Source organism: Podarcis tiliguerta (genome assembly GCF_965153285.1).
Source record: "Podarcis tiliguerta genome assembly, chromosome: 2".
In the NCBI taxonomy this organism is placed as follows: domain Eukaryota; kingdom Metazoa; phylum Chordata; class Lepidosauria; order Squamata; family Lacertidae; genus Podarcis; species Podarcis tiliguerta.
In genome coordinates, this window is record NC_139535.1 from 40,698,417 (window position 1) to 40,710,088 (window position 11,672).

An 11,672-nucleotide genomic window follows, 5' to 3' on the forward strand; every position below is an offset into this window, starting at 1 on the left:
AGCAAGATGGTTGTATCGGAAGCCTTCAAACCATTCCTACAACTTCTTTTAAAAAAACCATGTACAGCACTACAGGTGTTTCGTAATGTGTATGGTCAGTCCTATTCCTTATTCTTGGTGGTGGTGGGGAACTTTAGCTTATTCACATCAGTTTTGTGAGATAGGTCATGATAAGAGGTTTCCATTGAATAGGCCATGGAAGGGAAACTCAGAGCAACACACAATGACTTGTCCAAGGCTATCAAATGTGTGGGATTCAGCAGAATTTAAATCCAAGTCTAAAAATCCCCCTCTGTATGTGGAGAGAACGGGGCTGCGTGATGGGCTCATTCGCCCTGTCCCTGTCAGTTGAGAAAATATGGTGTACATTTACATTCCGACTTGCCCTATGAGGCCAGTTCTGTACCAGCACACTCCCTCAAGCAAAATGAAACTTTTGGTGCTTAGTTGGTAGGGAGACACTCAAACGTGGCAGCAGAACTTAGCTTTCTTGGAGACACTATTTAACTGGAGTTTGCAGGGACTGAGCTGTTCTGAAAGGAACCTGCTGTAGGTGCCACATAGTATTCGTTCCGCATACTATTCTTTTTTCTTGTTACAAAATTGTACACACATAAACATGACCAGACTAACCAAAAATGGGCCACCAGGGGAGTAAAATACTAAACATATTCTTTTACAGTCCATAACAATGAAGTGATTTCTGTAAACCAGTAAAATGAATTCTTCAGTTAACCAACTTGGGAAACACAGAGGGATGTGAGTGAGCTAATGAGTTTTGCCTGCTTATCTATACCAGATTGCAATACATATGTGTTGAAGGTATTTCTCATCTATGTGTTGTTTCATTTGTATATTTAATGACACCATACATTGTGAAAATGATCTTGTTTTCTCTCTCTCGTTCCACACTTGTAAGAAATCAATATTTTAGTGTGGCAGCACCTGCACTTTGGGACTCCTCGCCTATTGACAGGCAACTTCACTATACTCTTTTCGGCACCTGCTTAAAGCATTTTTGTTTAGGTGAGCCTAGCCAGACATGTAAAAATTACATGTGCTTCATTTTTAGCTACTGTTGATTTTAGACACCTTTTGAATACCTTTTTTAAACTTTTTTTTTGATAATGTAAAGGATTTATTTTATATTGTTGTAAACTGCTTAGATGTGGTCTTTTCATGAGTGGTATATAAATTTTGTTAAATCTGTTTGTTAAAATATATGCAGAGCAGATGCATTGAAAACTCTGCCCTCTGCATTGGAGCACCACAGAGTGAGCAGTTGTCAAATTACACGGGGAGGGAATGCTAATAGACTGGAGAAAATACTTTTGAAATATGTGAATAAGTCTGGACACATGAGTCCTCCCCCTTCTGATCCCCTGGCACAGCTGCGGGGAGAATATCATAAGTTTTCACTTCTACTTTCAGCTACCCACAGTTTCTTGTCATGTCGAAAGTGGGGAATATGGTTAGTGTTAACAATGGTACATTGAAATAAGCCAGGATGAAATTCACAGGGTTTCCTGGTTTCTGTCCCGGTACATTTGAGTGTGCGGTAGATCAAGCTGCTTTTAGCATGAAAATAATGATGATGAAGACCTAGTTCTTAGGATCTGTGATCAAACATAGAGCCATAAACATCAGAGCAAAGTATTTCTCAGGCTCTGCTCAGCCACTCCAATAAGAGATTATTACCTTCCAAATGTTTAGTGAGAAGTGACCTTGGAGCACAGAGTTAAAACTTGATTCCAAAACAATGGGAAAGAACTGGCAAAAAGGAAACTCCTTAAGCACCAGATGGTAATCTCAGGGCTAGTGGTAGAGAGGGACAGGAAGCATGCCTAGAGGTCACACATAAAAAGCATGTCAGAACTTCCTGGGGCCCTTAGACACCAGTTTCAACAGCAGGCAAATGTGTTAAAGGTAGCTTATCCATGGAGCCCTCTGGTCTGGTGGCACTGTTACTGAATGCCAGGCCAGTCCATGACAAGACCATGCTCATCCACAACATCTGAAAGACACCCTCTTGACTACCTCTGGGGATCAGAATGAAAGAAGATGAGTGACCAACATCAGTCTGGAAGTGATGCTTCTTCATGAGGTCTCAAGACCCACTGCTGCCTAGTTTTATGAGGTTATGGAGCATTCCTAGGCCTTGGATTCAAGAGCTTTCACGGAGGCAGAATTTCATAGCATATGTTGTTGTTGTTTAGTCATGTCCAACTCTTCGTGACCCCATGGACCAGAGCACGCCAGGCACTCCTGTGCCAGTGTGGTGTAGTGTAGTGGTTAAGAGCGTTAGTCTCGTAATCTGGTGAACCGGGTTCGCGTCTCCGCTTCTCCACATGCAGCTGCTGGGTGACCTTGGGCCAGTCACACTTCTTTGAAGTCTCTCAGCCCCACTCACCTCACAGAGTGTTTGTTGTGGGGGAGGAAGGGAAAGGAGAATGTTAACCGCTTTGAGACTCCTTCGGGTATCCTTCAAATCCAAACTCTTCTTCTTCTTCTTCTTCTTCTTCCTGTCTTCCACTGCCTCACGCAGTTTGGTCAAACTCATGCTGGTAGCTTCAAGAACACTATCTAACCATCTCATCCTCTGTCGTCCCCTTCTCCTTGTGCCCTCCATCTTTGCCAACATCAGGGTCTTTTCCAGGGAGTCTTCTCTTCTCATGAGGTGGCCAAAGTATTGGAGCCTCAGCTTCACGATCTGTCCTTCCAGTGAGCACTCAGGGCTGATTTCCTTAAGAATGGATAGGTTTGATCTTCTTGCAGTCCATAGGACTCTCAAGAGTTTCTTCCAGCACCATACTTCAAAAGCATCAATTCTTCTGCGATCAGCCTTCTTTATGGTCCAGCTCTCACTTCCATACATTGGACATACTGCAGTTGTGGCCAGCAATGGACAAAGGATGCAGTACATATGTAGGGTAAAGCTGGTACTTTCTCTTGAAGACAATCTATGGACACTCAGCAGAGGACACAGGGCAACTGATGAACAAGCATTCACTGTATACTCACAGAGGCCAAACATCTGAAGCTATTAATACTATATAATCAGCTCAGCAGCACAAATGCTTTGCCCATTTCACGGCAAGAAAGGGTGGTGAATGGTATGCTGTGGAAAGTAGATTCAGTCCAGAAGATTGAAGTCATTATAATGGATAGACTGCCAGCCACTCACAGCAACCTCTTCCTGTCCTTTCCCTCAACTCCCCTCCCTCCCTCGGAGCTTCTTGTGATCTATGGGGCAGAGGGAGGGAATCCAGCTTCCCAGGTAATAAAGGGAGCTGGCAGCAACTGCGCTTGGAGGATGTCATGGCAAAATCAGCCAGGCTATTTATAGGCAGCTAATTGATTAGGGTGGTAGCAGCCAGAGGAAATGACTTTCAGGACTGACAGAGAGGCACCGCGTGAAGCGTTTTGGATACAGACCTTTAAGCAATCAGTGTCTTTCAGGCCCTTGAATGCAGAGAGTATTTGAAAGGGGGAGGGCGGATTATGAGAACCAGCAGTGAACAACTGCAACAGCCTTTCTCAACCTGGTGCCCTCCAGAGGTTGGTAGGACTCCAGTTCCCATCAGCCCCAGTCAGCCCAGCCATGGCCAGGGATGATGAGAACTGGAGTCCAGCAACACCTGAAGAGCATCAGGCTCGCTAGTTGGCCTCAGCTGTGATCCTCGCACATCTGCATGTTGTACATAGGTTTCAAGGGCATTGGAAGACCAAGGCCAGCTTTTGAAATTCTGTGTTTGGATGCTGTTTTCTCCAAACCAGCCTCAATCCAGATTGAGAAAACGAATGATCTGGTCTGCATTTTAAGCTGGGAATGTGTATGCAGCCACTTGCTTAATATATAGGCGAATTGTGGCTGAACTATAATGAATTATTTTTTGTGAGAAATGGAGTTTAACTTTCTAAAAATAGTGTTTTGTTTAAGAAGACAACAGTTCATTTACTGTCCTGGGTTTGACTTACCCTGGTGCTTTGACCATGTCACTTGGTAACAAGGAATTTTAAGGTCAATCCTAGAGTAGAAAATTCAGGAGAGCTGAGGTAAGTTTTGGCTGTCCCAAGTAAGTCTTTTTCAAAAAGTCTTTGCAAATGACAGTGAATGATGGATTCTACACCCTCAACACACACACACACACACACACACACACACTTCTTTGAGTGTAAAAACATTAAACTATAATTAGCTTGATAATGAACCCATTGAAACAGGTATACAAAACAGGTAAATTTGCTCCAACAAATTTTTAAAAATCAAATTTTTCTTTGACAAGAAGGTTGCCCTATTGGTCAATATTCCTTTTATTTTAAAGGGGTGGGCCACAAGCAGGGGGGAGGAGTGCACTGTAAGTTTCCCTGAGCTCCCTTGGGAGGAAAGGCAGTCTAGAAATAAAACAAGTAAGTTGGGATTGCTTTAAAGGAGACAGATTTTCCCACTAAATCATTTCCTCACCTGCGTTCCAGAAGAGGTTCATTGAACCTTGCCGGAGGCTTTGTGATCTTTGACTCGAAAGTACTAATGAAATGGGAAGTATTGGTATGACAATTATACTGCATTATATCAAAGGCTAAAGCTTCTGCTGCAAAAAAATAAAAAAAAAATTAAGGAGAGATGGATTGTCAAATACAAAGACTTGTGTTTACTCCTCAGCTTGTCAAGCCAGAAATTCTCCAATTACAACAGATCTATAACTATACCAGATCCAATTTCCCTAGTACTAACAGCCCTGTGCCTCCATAATTTACTGATTCAATGACTGATCTTGACCTCTCTCCTTGATGATTGACTCTGACCACAATCAGATTTCAGATTTTTGTGGAACAAAGTGCACCCCTCACCACACCACCCATCCCTACCTTGCTACATGCAAAATAAAAAAGAATAAAAGGTGATCCCTTTGAGGACTTCTAATGATAAAGGAAGTCCATCCAATGGTTAAGAACAGACACCTAGTTTGCTGTGGCTTACAGTAAACAAGAAACTAAAGTGACATTGCCCTGTAGCCACAATCTTTTGCCTCCCAGCACCCAGAACCAAGTAGTTCAGGTCACATTTACAACTGAGTAGATTGGATGTGGCCACACAGGGCACATCCAGGTTGTCAATATTTGGGGATTCAGTCACATCCCAGCAAGTTCGAGTTGTGCAGTTGGAGCGGGTTTGGAGCTCTTGTGCAACAAAACCCGTCCCCCCCCCAAAAAAAAACACCCCAGACTTTTTGATAAGAAAAGTGATGGGAAAATGTACTAGAATATGTAGTATGTTTGAGGCAAGGACAAAATCTGGGAGCCACAACAGAAAAGATCTTGCCCCAGGTAACCACCCACCTGGCCTCTAAAGGTGGAGACACCTGGAACAGAACCTCGGTTGATTATCTCAGAAAACTGGAAGGTCCGTATTGGGGGAAAATGAGTCTTTATGATAACTTGGTCCCTGGTTATAGGGCTTTATTGGTCAAAACAAGCACTCTAAACCAGTGTGGGGTAGTGGTTAGAGAGTCGGACTAGGACCTGGGAGACCAGGGTTCAAATCCCCACTCGGCCATGAAGCTCACGAGGTGACCTTGGGCCACTCACTGCCTCTTAGCCTAACCTTGAGGGTGCCATGTCTGAGAGCTACCCAGAATCTTGCAGGCAGCACTAGCGCTGGGGACGGACGGACCCTGAAGCACAGTGAAGTACTGCTCAAATGTATTCAGTATAGTGGGTCTCTGTAAATAATCGAGCTGGGATATTTTAACCAGCTGAAGTTTTCTCAGTGCCGTTCACAGAAAGCATCCCTTATAAGGCGCTGCTTTAAGCTAACCTGACTGTTCATGTTCCTAGGCATGGAGAACTGTATGTATCTGCCACTAGGATGCCCTGGGCCTAGCAGTTGCTGACAGTAGAGTTAGAAATGTCCAGGGCTGACTACAGTTTCTTTATCTCCCAGCACAAGAACAAATAAACACCTCCCTTCTAGAGAAAACAAAGACTCTGATCTGCATTGACTGCAGAACGTGTCCACAAACCCAGAATGAGACTCAAATGTCTGCTTGCCAAGTACTTGGTCCTCACGGAGGGCCACTGAGAGGGTCTAGCTCAGTGGTAGAACTCATGCTTGGCATGCAGAAGGTCCCAGGGTCATTTCCAGGCATTTCAAAGTAGGATCGGAAAAGGCCCCTGCCTCAGACCCTCCAAGTGTCCCTATTTTTGAGGAACACCCCTGATTTAGAGAAGCTGGTTTCTTATTTGATCCTGGAATATCCCGCTTTTCCTTAGGACACCCCAATTTTCATTGGAGAAATGTTGGAGGGTATGGTAGTAAAGGTAAAGGGACCCCTGACCATTAGGTCCAGTTGCGGACGACTCTGGGGTTGAGGCGCTCATCTCGCTTTATTGGCCGAGGGAGCCGGCGTACAGCTTCCGGGTCATGTGGCCAGCATGACTAAGCCACTTCTGGCAAACCAGAGCAGTGCATGGAAACGCCGTTTACCTTCCCTGCCGGAGCAGTACCTATTTATCTACTTGCACTGGCTTGCTTTCGAACTGCTAGGTTGGCAGGAGCAGGGACTAAGCAACATGAGCTCACCCTGTCGCGGGGATTCGAACTGCCCACCTTCTGATCGGCAAGTCCTAGGCTCTGTGGTTTAACCCACAGCGTGTCTCGGAGCATATGATAGGACATCCCTATTTTCACTGGAGAAATAATGGAGGAAATGGAGTTATTTGACTCCCAAACTATATGAAGGCAATCCTGCACAGGGAAGTTTTTTTTTTAATGTTTAATGTTTTATTATGTTTTTATATATGTTGGAAGCTGCCTAGAGTGGCTGGGGCAACCCAGTAAGATGTGTGGGGTATAAATAGTAAAATTACCATTATGGAATAGGACGTCCCTATTTTCATCGGAGAAACGTTGGAGGGTATGCTGCCTGACACCCTAGAGAGATGCTGCCAGTCAGTGTAAATGCTGAGTGAGATGGAGCAATGATCTGACTTCTTGTAGGGCACTTTCCTGCCTCCTCCTACTACAAGGGGTGGATCCCGTGACACGAAGCAAGAAATTGTTCTATTCCACATCCTAAGATAAGCAGCAGCCTTTCCTGCCTCAGATTAGCCTGTAGCAGAGGTGTGGGATGTAGAGGTCAAAACACGGCAGAGCAAGGTAGAGGAAAACGTTGCCAGTGCTGTGCCACGAGGGCCCTTGCTGCAGACCAGTAGAGCTAAGTTGGTGAGAGTCCGGCAGGAATCCTCTGCCTCTGAGTTTTCTCGTTTGGAAGTGGTGCTCTTTTCAACGGTTCTGTTATCAGATGGAGCATTTCCTTCATCAGTGTTAATATCCATGTAGTGAAACAATGAAAGGGCTTCCTATCAGTTCCAAATAGGACGTGAAAAGCTCTCAGCGTTAAGAGTAGAGGATGCGGGAATAGGGCAATGGGAAACGCCTGAGTCACTGAAATGCCTCTTTGATTCCAGTAGTCTGATACCTTCAAAAGGATGGGGGGGGGGGGAGAGAGAGGAGAGGGGGGGAGAGAGACAGACAGACAAAGCAGCCAGCTAATAGTCCGATCTGACAAGACAGGAAAGGAAAGGGATACAGTATGGATTCTAGGGAGAAAAACTAGGGAGCAAACAGCAGGCTGGAGAACTGAAAAGCAGTTATTTTGGAGGGTATTTGCAGTTTGGGTCTCTTCATATAGTAAACATAGGAACAACCTAGGGTTGAGAGGTTGCATTTTAAAGTGAACCTACATCATTTGCATTCCCAAAGCAATACACGAAATGCAGCTAGCCTCCAGAATTTGCAGTTCTCCAAATTTCGTGAGGCAGCTCTCCAAGCCAAAGAAGCGCGCCTAAAAATGCACACGGTTGTGGTGGGAAATGTACACACACTCTCTCTCTTTCTCTCTCTCTCTCTATATAATAATATATATAATATGATAACAACATGCAAAACTGCATTATATTAGTGAAAATGATTTGGGGGAAAATATTAGGAGAAACTTGCACTACAATGCTGATGATTTGTTTCATTTTTAAAAAATCGTAAACTGATGCAGACATGCGGCAAACCTAACTTAAGACATGGAGGGGGGGAGAGAGAGAGAGATGAGGAATTGAGAGAAACCAGAACTGAAAGATTAATCTAGCCCTAAACAAATCTGTTTTATCGCTGAGAATACACTCAGCTAAAATTCCAGTGGCCTAACAAGTATAGTACATGCTTGGAAAAGCCTATTTGTTATATTCACAGTTATATTCAGTTATATTAACAATTTTTAGGTGTGCACATTTTGAAGCAGTTTATGTGTACACCCCTTCAAAAGTATGTATAAAGTGGGGCAAAAATTCCACACCACACCAGAGTCTGTTAAAAACACGCATGCTTACACCAAAAGTGAAATTGACCCATTGACTTCAACTTTGCTGTGATCCCGCAGGAGATGAGCTAGCAGCTACAGTGTGAATCATTTTCATGTCACGTAACAACTTGGCATAAAGGCCATAAATACGGGCATATATTAACGAGGCTTTTGTCAGTATGTAATGGGAGCATGATAGATTGCAATGCCATGCAATTCAGCACAATGCAAGACAATGCAGGACAATGCAATGCAATACAATAAAAATGCAATACAATACTGCAGAGTGCCATGTAATTCAATACAATGCAATATCACCAAGAATCAGACAATATTGTGGCGAGCAAGAAAACAAGAATGCAGTACGGCCTGCTTCAATGGCAGCAGGACAGAGAAATTTCAAGTGATAACGCAGCCCTAGCTTCTGTTTGAAGTCAGGGAGAATTTCCCCCCATTTATTCTGATGTGAAAAGAATTGGCCTTAATACTACACTACAGTAATTATCACTTTCTTGAAATAATCTAATATAAGGCAGTCATCTTCTGCCCCTCTGTCCATGAACTGTAGAATTACTTCACAGATGACATTTCATCTACACAGAGTATACAGTTTTAGGAAAGATATTTACACCGTGCACCCCATAATGCAAGGCACCGGGTTGGCTATCCCTGCCATAATGTGTGACAAGCAAGCACACGTTTTTGCCTTGGATACTCGTTTTTGGAAGCCTCTAGCCTGCAGTGGCTTCCAAACGTGTGTGCCTATGGAAAATAAGACATTCATGTGAGGTGCAAGGAAGAGGTGAAGAGCTTCATCTCTTCTGTTTCAATCTCCGCTCTAGCATATAACAGTAAGCCCAAGAAACCAGGAAGAAGCTGTGGGTAACTGGGCACACCTGGGAGAGGAGGCAATGTCATTGCCAACGGCCGGTAACATCAGCAGCAGTGGCTGGAGGCACAGATGTGGCATGACAAGACTCTGAGGAAGTGGGGCTGAGTCCGCATTCTATGCGCTCCCTGAATTTCTATCTCATCAAGGAACTGAGATCGAAAGCTATATATGTCAAAAACATGCATCAGTTTTGAACACGGAATAATAAATGGATCAGTATATTTTCAATTTTAAAAAATTACTAATTGCTTTTTTGATTTCTTACTTATCTGATTTAACTCTAGATAAATTTATTTGTCTGAGGAAGCAATTTTACTTTTTGGAAAAATATTACATTTTTTCGATTAGGTGGGTGTTGTGCCACAAACACCTGAGTCACTCTGGTGAGTCATATGACCCGGAAGCTGCACGCCGGCTCCCTCAGCCAATAAAGCAAGATGAGCACCGCAACCCCAGAGTCGGCCACGACTGGACCTAATGGTCAGGAGTCCCTTTACCTTTTAATACTAATCACAGAACTATATAAACTAAATTATTACTATTATTTCATTATATATATTTATAAAAAATACTGGTATGCCGCTGTGTTGTGTGTATATATATATATATATATCTCAAAACAGTTCACAGCAAAAAAGCATACAATAAAACCAAAATAGATCTCTCTCCAAAGGAACATTACAAAAGCATTTTATAAAAGCACTATATAATAACTATCTTAATAGATGCATCTTCTACCACCCCAAAACTAAAAACTGTAACTTTTTCTCTCATGATTCATATTCATTGATGACTTTTCCATTAAAAATATTTAAATATGAGATAGATAAATTGATAACTCCACCTAATCAGAGGCTTGACAACCATATGTCAGGAGTGCTCTGATGGTGTTTCCTGCTTGGCAGGGGGTTGGACTCGATGGCCCTTGTGGTCTCTTCCAACTCTATGATTCTAATCAAGAATCTTTAATCAAACATATTTGCATCCAACCAATGACCTATGCTTTTGACCAAACTGCGGGAGGCAGTGGAAGACAGAAGTGCCTGGTGTGCTCTGGTCTATGGGGTCACGAAGAGTCGGACATAACTAAACAACTAAACAACAACAATGACCTATGCTGGCCATACACCAATAGTTCTGGTCCTAAAAGTACAAAATGTGCCCCAGGGTAAACCCTGAAGACTAAGCAATAATATTCTACAAAATAAAGACCTAGTAATTAATATCCAAGCATATATAGATTTTTTTAAGCAAAATGCAACATCTGCAGTAATTTGGCCTGTAATATGGGATGCAGCAAAACTTACATGAGAGGAATACTAAAGCTGTGTTGACATTCCTATTTACTGTGCTCTCACTGCGTTTCCAGTGCTGGGTTTTCAACCTGTGTTCACACAAATTATACAAAATGCTTACAACCTGTACTTCATTATAAGGCACTGCTGTTTGGTGCATTGTTTTTCAAATCAGCTTCACATCAGTTGGAGTCCTTATTGCTAACATGTCCCTAGCCATGCTAAAGACACCTTTAAATAGGGAAAAGACATTGCAGCCCACCTGATCAATGCCTCCTGATGTGTACACAAACAGAAACAAATGGGGGCTGTGCTGAAGTGAATAGTGTTAAAGGAATAAGTTTAATATGCATAAAGTGTTATGTGGAGGTTTGCATTTGCAGACTGTCTTTTTTTCAGAGAGCTATAACAGGTGCACACAGGGATGCGGGCAGCACTGTGGTCTAAACCACAGAGCCTAGGGCTTGCCAATTGGAAGGTCAGCAGTTCGAATCCCTGTGATGGGGTGAGCTCCAGTTGCTCAGTCCCAGCTCCTGCCAACCTAAGAGTTCAAAAGCACGTCAAAGTGCAAGTAGATAAATAGGTACCGCTCCGGCAGGAAGGTAAAAGGCGTTTCCGTGCGCTGCTCTGGTTTGCCAGAAGTGGCTTAGTCATGCTGGCCACACGACCCAGAAGCTGTACGGCGGCTCCCTCAGCCAATAAAGCGAGATGAGCTCCGCAACCCCGGAGTCGGCCACAACTGCACCTAATGGTCAGGGGTCCCTTTACCTTTTTTAATCTTATATGATGAACAAGTAATAAAATAGCCAACATTACATGGACTCCCACAATCATAAATTTCATTTGAAAAGCTTCTGATCAATCTAGATTTTAAAAAAGTTTTATAACTGGAATATAATGTTGTTAGATATTAAGCTGAATCAGTTATCTCCATCAATTAAAAAGAGAGATTACCAGTTGATAAGTTACATATGAACAATGGACTTGGTTTTTCAACACAATATCATTATTATTAGTAAGTATTCACCTTAAGGAAAACTTTTCAGAATTCATACATTAGTGTCAGTTAACACCCTACAAAGGGGTGCGGGTGGCACTGTGGGTTAAACCACAGAGCCTAGGGCTTGC